The sequence below is a fragment of the Lipotes vexillifer genome, unplaced genomic scaffold (genome assembly GCF_000442215.2).
Source record: "Lipotes vexillifer unplaced genomic scaffold, Lipotes_vexillifer_v1.1 scaffold1134, whole genome shotgun sequence".
NCBI classification, from domain to species: Eukaryota; Metazoa; Chordata; class Mammalia; order Artiodactyla; family Lipotidae; genus Lipotes; species Lipotes vexillifer.
In genome coordinates this window covers 493,344-502,146 of record NW_006772145.1, presented here as the reverse complement: position 1 = coordinate 502,146, position 8,803 = coordinate 493,344, and positions in this window count along the sequence as shown.

Genomic DNA, 8,803 nt, shown 5'->3' with positions numbered 1-8,803 from the left:
CCAGCATTTATTGTTTGTAGATTTTTTGATAATGGCCATTCTGACCAGTGTGAGGTGATACCTCATTGTAGTTTTGATTTGCATTTCTCTAATAATTAGTAATGTTGAGCATCTTTTCATGTGCCTCTTGGCCATGTGTATGTCTTCCTTGGTGAAATGTCTATTTAGGTCTTCTGCCCATTTTTTAACTGGATTGTTTGTTTTTTTGATATTGAGCTCCATGAGCCGTTTGTATATTTTGCAGATTAGTCCTTTGTCTGTTGTTTCATTTGCAAATATTTTCTCCAGTTCTGAGGGTTGTCTTTTTGTCTTATTTATGGTTTCCTTTGCTGTGCAAAATCTTTTAAGTTTATTTACGTCCCATTTGTTTATCTTTCTTTTTATTTCCATTACTCTAGGAAGTGGGTCATAAAAGATTTTGCTGTGGTTTATGTCAAAGAGTGTTTTTTCTCTAAGAGTTTTATAGTGTCTGGTCTTACATTTAAGTCTTTAATCCATTTGGAGTGTATTTTTGTGTATGGTGTTAGGGAGTGTTCTAATTTCATTCTTCTACATGTAGCTGTCCAGTTTTCCCAGAACCACTTATCGAAGAGACTGTCTCTTCTCCATTGTATGTTCTTGCCTCCTTTGTCATAAATTAGGTGCCCATATGTGTGTGGGTTTATCTCTGGGCATTCTGTCCTGTACCATTGATCTATGTTTCTGTTTTTGTGCCAGTACCATACTGTATTGATTACTGTAGGTTTATGGTATAGTTTGAATTCGGTGAGCCTGATTCCTCCAACTCCGTTTTTCTTTCTCAAGATTGCTTTGGCTGTTCGCGGTCTTTTGTGTTTCCATACGAATTGTAAAAGTTTTTGTTCCAATTCTGTGAAGAATGCCATTGGTAGTTTGACAGGGATTGCATTGAATCTGTAGATTGCTTTGAGTAGTATGGTCATTTTCACAATATTGATTCTTCCAATCAAAGAACATGGTATATTTCTCCATCTGTTTATGTCATCTTTGATTTCTTTCATCAGTGTTTTATAGTTTTCTCAGTACAAGTCTTTTGCCTCCTTAGGCAGGTTTATTCCTAGGTATTTTATTCTTTTTGTTGCAATGGTAAATGGGAGTGTTTCCTTAATTTCTCTGTCTGATTTTTTGTTGTTGGTGTATAGGAATGCCAGAGATTTCTGTGCATTAATTTTGTATTCTGCAACATTACCAAATTCATTCATTAGTTCTAGTAGTTTTCTGTTGGCATCTTTAGGATTTTCTATGTATAGTATCATGTCATCAGCAAAGTGACAGTTTTACTTCTTCTTTTCCAACTTGTATTCCTTTTATTTCTTTTTCTTCTCTGATTGCTGTGGCTAGGACTTCCAAAACTATGTTGAATAATAGTGGTGAGAGTGGACATCCTTGTCTTGCTCCTGATTTTAGTGGAAATACTTTTAGCTTTTCACCATTGAGTGTGATGCTTGCTGTGGGTTTGTCATATATAGCCTTTATTATTCTGAGGTAGGTTCCCTCTGTGCCCATTTTCTGGAGAGTTTTGTCATAAATGGGTGATGAATTTTGTCAAAAGCTTTTTCTGCATCTATTGAGATGATCATATGGTTTTTATTCCTTAATTTGTTAATATAGTGTATCACATTGATTGATTTGCATATATTGAAGAATTCTTGCATACCTGGGATAAATCCCACTTGATCATGGTGTAAGATCCTTCTAATGTGCTGTTGGATTCTGTTTGCTAGTATTTTGTTCAGGATTTTTGCATCTATGTTCATCAGTGATGTTGGTCTATAGTTTTCTTTTTTTGTGATATCTTTTTCTGGTTTTGGTATGAGGGTGATGGTGGCTTTGTAGAATGAATTTGGGACTGTTTCTCCCTCTGCAAATTTTTGGAAGGGTTTGAGAAGGATTGGTGTTATCTATTCTCTAAATGTTTGGTAGAATTCGCCTGTGAAGCCATCTGGTCCCGTACTTTTGTTTGTTGGAAGATTTTAAATTACAGTTTCAATTTCATTACTTGTAATAGATCTGTTTATATTTTGTAATTCTTCCTGGTTCAGTCTTGGAAAATTGTACCTTTCCAAGAATTTGTCTATTTCTCCATGGTTGTGCATTTTATTGGCATATAGTTGTTTATAGTAGTCTCTTATAATCCTTTGTATTTCTGCAGTGTCAGTTGTGATTTCTCCTTTTTCATTTCTAATTTTATTGATTTGCATCCTCTCCCTCTTTTTCTTGATGAGTCTGGCTAAGGGTTTATCAATTTTGTTTATCTTCTCAAAGAACCAGCTTTTAGTTTTATTGATCTTTGCTATTGTTTTCTTCGTTTCTATTTCATTTATTTCTGCTCTGATCTTTATGATTTCTTTCCTTCTACTGACTTTGGGTTTTCTTTCTTCTTCTTTTTCTAGTGTTTTTTTAAAAATATATTTTATTTTATTTTTTACATCTTTATTGCAGTATAATTGCTTTACAATGGTGTGTTAGTTTCTGCTTTACAACAAAGTGAATCAGTTATATATATACATATGTTCCCATATCTCTTCCCTCTTGCGTCTCCCTCCCTCCCACCCCTCCAGGCAGTCACAAAGCACCGAGCTGATCTCCCTGTGCTATGCGGCTGCTTCGCACTAGCTATCTACCTTACGTTTGGTAGTGTATATATGTCCATGCCTATCTCTCGCTTTGTCACAGCTTACCCTTCCCGCTCCCCATATCCTCAAGTCCATTCTCTAGTAGGTCTGTGTCTTTATTCCTGTCTTACCCCTGGGTTCTTCATGACATTTTTTTTCTTAAATTCCATATATATATGTTAGCATATGGTATTTGTCTTTCTCTTTCTGACTTACTTCACTCTGTATGACAGACTCTAGGTCTATCTATATATGTGTTAGCATACGGTATTTGTCCTTCTCTTTCTGACTTACTTCACTCTGTATGACAGACTCTAGATCTATCCACCTCATTACAAATAGCTCAATTTCGTTTCTTTTTATGGCTGAGTAATATTCCATTGTATATATGTGCCACATCTTCTTTATCCATTCATCCGACGATGGGCACTTAGGTTGTTTCCATCTCCGGGCTATTGTAAATAGAGCTGCAATGAACATTTTGGTACATGACTCTTTCTGAATTCTGGTTTCCTCAGGGTATATACCTAAGTAGTGGGATTGCTGGGTCGTATGGTAGTTCTATTTGTAGTTTCTTAAGGAACCTCCATACTCTTCTCCATAGTGTCTGTACCAATTCACATTCCCACCAGCAGTGCAAGACTGTTCCCTTTCTCCACACCCTCTCCAGCATTTATTGTTTCTAGATTTTTTGATGATGGCCATTCTGACTGGTGTGAGATGATATCTCATTGTAGTTTTGATTTGCATTTCTCTAATGATTAATGAAGTTGAGCATTCTTTCATGTGTTTGTTGGCAGTCTGTATATCTTCTTTGGAGAAATGTCTATTTAGGTCTTCTGCACATTTTTGGATTGGGTTGTTGGTTTTTTTGTTATTGAGCTGCGTGAGCTGCCTGTAAATTTTGGAAATTAATCCTTTGTCAGTTGCTTCATTTGCAAATATTTTCTCCCATTCTGAGGGCTGTCTTTTGGTCTTGTTTATAGTTTCCTTTGCTGTGCAAAAGCTTTGAAGTTTCATTAGGTCCCATTTGTTTATTTTTGTTTTTATCTCCATTACTCTAGGAGATGGGTCAAGAAGGATCTTGCTGTGATTTATGTCATAGAGTGTTCTGCCTATGTTTTCCTCTAAGAGTTTGATAGTTTCTGGCCTTACATTTAGGTCTTTAATCCATTTTGAGCTTATTTTTGTGTATGGTGTTAGGGAGTGATCTAATCTCATACTTTTACATGTACCTGTCCAGTTTTCCCAGCACCACTTATTGAAGAGGCTGTCCTTTCTCCACTGTATATTCCTGCCACCTTTATCAAAGATAAGGTGACCATATGTGCATGGGTTTATCTCTGGGCTTTCTATCCTATTCCATTGATCTATCTTTCTGTTTTTGTGCCAGTACCATACTGTCTTGATTACTGTAGCTTTGTAGTATAGTCTGAAGTCAGGCAGCCTGATTCCTCCAGCTCCATTTTTTGTTCTCAAGATTGCTTTGGCTATTCGGGGTCTTTTGTGTTTCCATACAAATTGTGAAATTTTTTGTTCTAGTTCTGTGAAAAATGCCAGTGGTAGTTTGATAGGGATTGCATTGAATCTATAGATTGCTTTGGGAAGTAGAGTCATTTTCACAATGTTGATTCTTCCAATCCAAGAACATGGTATATCTCTCCATCTGTTTGTATCATCTTTAATTTCTTTCATCAGTGTCTTATAATTTTCTGCATACAGGTCTTTTGTCTCCTTAGGTAGGTTTATTCCTAGATATTTTATTCTTTTTGTTGCAATGGTAAATGGGAGTGTTTTCTTGATTTCACTTTCAGATTTTTCATCATTAGTATATAGGAATGCCAGAGATTTCTGTGCATTAATTTTGTATCCTGCTACTTTACCAAATTCATTGATTAGCTCTAGTAGTTTTCTGGTAGCATCTTTAGGATTCTCTATGTATAGTATCATGTCATCTGCAAACAGTGACAGCTTTACTTCTTCTTTTCCGATTTGGATTCCTTTTATTTCCTTTTCTTCTCTGATTGCTGTGGCTAAAACTTCCAAAACTATGTTGAATAAGAGTGGTGAGAGTGGGCAACCTTGTCTTGTTCCTGACCTTAGTGGAAATGCTTTCAGTTTTTCGCCATTGAGGATGATGTTGGCTGTGGGCTTGTCATATACGGCCTTTATTATATTGAGGAAAGTTCCCTCTACACCTACTTTCTGCAGGGTTTTTATCATAAATGGGTGTTGAATTTTGTCAAAAGCTTTCTCTGCATCTATTGAGATGATCATATGGTTTTTCTCCTTCAATTTGTTAATATGGTTAATCACATTGATAGATTTGCGTATATTGAAGAATCCTTGCATTCCTGGAATAAACCCCACTTGATCATGGTGTATGATCCTTTTAATGTGCTGTTGGATTCTGTTTGCTAGTATTTTGTTGAGGATTTTTGCATCTATGTTCATCAGTGATATTGGCCTGTAGTTTTCTTTCTTTGTGACATCCTTGTCTGGTTTTGGTATCAAGGTGATGGTGGCCTCGTAGAATGAGTTTGGGAGTGTTCCTCCCTCTGCTATATTTTGGAAGAGTTTGAGAAGAATAGGTGTTAGCTCTTCTCTAAATGTTTGATAGAATTCGCCTGTGAAGCCATCTGGTCCTGGGCTTTTGTTTGTTGGAAGATTTTTAATCACAGTTTCAATTTCAGTGTTTGTGATTGGTCTGTTCATATTTTCTATTTCTTCCTGATTCAGTCTTGGCAGTTTGTGCATTTCTAAGAATTTGTCCATTTCTTCCAGATTGTCCATTTTATTGGCATAGATGGTTGTTAGTATTTGCCTTATGTATTGAGGTGCTCCTATGTTGGGGGCATAAGTATTTACAATTGTTATATCTTCTTCTTGGATCGATCCCTTAATCATTATGTAGTGTCCTTCTTTGTCTCTTCTGATAGTCCTTATTTTAAAGTCTATTTTGTCTGATATGAGAATTGCTACTCCAGCTTTCTTTTGGTTTCCATTTGCATGGAATATCTTTTTCCATCCCCTTACTTTCAGTCTGTATGTGTCTCTAGGTCTGAAGTGGGTCTCTTGTAGACAGCATATATATGGGTCTTGTTTTTGTATCCATTCAGCCAATCTGTGTCTTTTGGTGGGAGCATTTAGTCCATTTACATTTAAGGTAATTATCGATATGTATGTTCCTATTCCCATTTTCTAAATTGTTTTGGGTTCGTTATTATAGGACTTTTCCTTCTCTTGTGTTTTTGTCTAGAGCAGTTCCTTTAGCATTTGTTGTAAAGCTGGTTTGGTGGTGCTGAACTCTCTCAGCTTTTGCTTGTCTGTAAAGGTTTTAATTTCTCCATCAAATCTGAATGAGATCCTTGCTGGGTAGAGTAATCTTGGTTGCAGGTTTTTCTCCTTCATCACTTTCAGTATGTCCTGCCACTCCCTTCTGGTTTGTAGAGTTTCTGCTGAGAGATCAGCTGTTAACCTTATGGGGATTCCCTTGTGTGTTATTTGTTGTTTTTCCCTTGCTGCTTTTAATATGCTTTCTTTGTATTTAGTTTTTGACAGTTTGATTAATATGTGTCTTGGCGTATTTCTCCTTGAATTTATCCTGTATGGGACTCTCTGTGCTTCCTGGACTTGATTAACGATTTCCTTTCCCATATTAGGGAAGTTTTCAACTATAATCTCTTCAAATATTTTCTCAGTCCCTTTCTTTTTCTCTTCTTCTTCTGGAACCCCTATAATTCGAATGTTGGTGCGTTTAATGTTGTCCCAGAGGTCTCTGAGACTGTCCTCAGTTCTTTTCATTCTTTTTTCTTTATTCTGCTCTGCAGTAGTTATTTCCACTATTTTATCTTCCAGGTCACTTATCCATTCTTCTGCCTCAGTTATTCTGCTATTGATACCATCTAGAGTATTTTTAATTTCATTTATTGTGTTGTTCATCATTCCTTGTTTCATCTTTAGTTCTTCTAGGTCCGTGTTAAATGTTTCTTGCATTTTGTCTATTCTATTTCCAAGATTTTGGATCATCTTTACTATCATTATTGTCAATTCTTTTTCAGGTAGACTGCCTATTTCCTCTTCATTTGTTAGGTCTGGTGGGATTTTATCTTGCTCCTTCAACTGCTGTGTGTTTTTCTGCCTTCTCATTTTGCTTATCTTACTGTGTTTGGGGTCTCCTTTTTGCAGGCTGCAGGTTCGTAGTTCCCGTTGTTTTTGGTGTCTGTCCCCAGTGGCTAAGGTTGGTTCAGTGGGTTGTGTAGGCTTCCTGGTGGAGGGGACTAGTGCCTGTGTTCTGGTGGATGAGGCTGGATCTTGTCTTTCTGGTGGGCAAGTCCAGTCCGTTGGTGTGTTTTGGGGTGTCTGTGGCCTTTTTACGATTTTAGGCAGCCTCTCTGCTAATGGGTGGGGTTGTGTTCCTGTCTTGCTGGTTGTTTGGCATAGGGTGTCCAGCACTTTAGCTTGCTGGTTGTTGAGTGAAGCTGGCTGCTGGTGTTGAGATGGAGATCTCTGGGAGATTTTCACCGTTTGATATTATGTGGAGCTGGGAGGTCTCTTGTGGACCAGTGTCCTGAAGTTGGCTCTCCCACCTCAGAGGCACAGCACTGACTCCTGGCTGCAGCACCAAGAGCCTTTCATCCACATGGCTCAGAATAAGAGGGAGAAAAAGTAGAAAGAAAGAATTAGTAGAAGAAAGAAAGAAAGAGAGAAAGAGAGGAAGAAAAAAAAGAAAGAAAGAAAGGGAGGGAGGGAGGAAGGAAGGAAGGAAGGTGGGACGGAGAAAAAGAAAGAAGATAAAGTAAAATAAAATAAAGTAAGATAAAATAAAATAAAGTTATTAAAATAAAAAATAATTATTAAGAAAAAAAAATTTAATGGACGGATAGAACCCTAGGACAAATGGTGGAAGCAAAGCTATACAGACAAAATCTCACACAGAAGCATACACATACACACAAAAAGAGGAAAAGGGGAAAAAATAAATCTTGCTCTCAAAGTCCACCTCCTCAATTTGGGATGATTCGTTGTCTATTCATGTATTCCACAGATGCAGGGTACATCAAGTTGATTGTGGAGCTTTAATCCGCTACTTCTGAGGCTGCCGGGAGAGATTTCCCTTTCTCTTCTTTGTTCTCACAGCTCCCAGGGGCTCAGCTTTGGATTTGGCCCCGCCTCTGCGTGTAGGTCCCCAGAGGGCATCTGTTCTTCGCTCAGACAGGACGGGGTTAAAGGAGCAGCTGCTTTGGGGACTCTGGCTCACTCAGGCCGAGGGGAGGGAGTGGTACGGAGTGCGGGGTGAGCCTGCGGCGGCAGAGGCCGGCATGACGTTGCACCAGCCTGAGGCGTGCCATGCTTTCTCCCGGGGAAGTTGTCCCTGGATCCCGGGACCCTGGCAGTGGCGGGCTGCACAGGCTCCCCGGAAGGGGGGTGTGGATAGTGACCTGTGCTCGCACACAGCCTTCTTGGTGGCGGCAGCAACAGCCGTAGCGCCTTATGCCCGTCTCTGGGGTCCGCGCTTTTAGCCGCGGCTCGCGCCCGTCTCTGGAGCTCCTTTAAGCAGCGCTCTTAATCCCCTCTCCTCGATCACCAGGAAACAAAGAGGGAAGAAAAAGTCTCTTGTCTCTTCGGCAGGTCCAGACTTTTCCCTGGACTCCCTCCCGGCTAGCCATGGTGCACTAATCCCTTCAGGCTGTGTTCACGCTGCCAACCCCAGCCCTCTCCCGGCACCTCCCGGCCCGAGCCTCCAGCTCCCAGACCCGCCCACCCCGGAGGGTGAGCAGACAAGCCTCTTGGGCTGGTGAGTGCCGGTCGGCACTGATCCTCTGTGCGGGAATCTTGCCGCTTTGCCCTCCGCACCCCTGTTTCTGTGCTCTACTCCGTGACTCCGAAGCTTTCCCCCTCCGCCACCCGCAGTCTCCGCCCGTGAAGGGGCTTCTTAGTTTGTGGAAACCTTTTCTCCTTTACAGCTCCCTCCCACTGGTGCAGGTGCCATCCCTATCCTTTTGTCTCTGTTTATTCTTTTTTCTTTTGCCCTACCGAGGTATGTGGGGAGTTTCTTGCCTTTTGGGAGGTCTGAGGTTTTCTGCCAGCGTTCAGTAGGTGTTCTGTAGGAGTTGTTCCACGTGTAGATGTATTTCTGGTGTATCTGTGGGGAGGAAGGTGATCTCCGC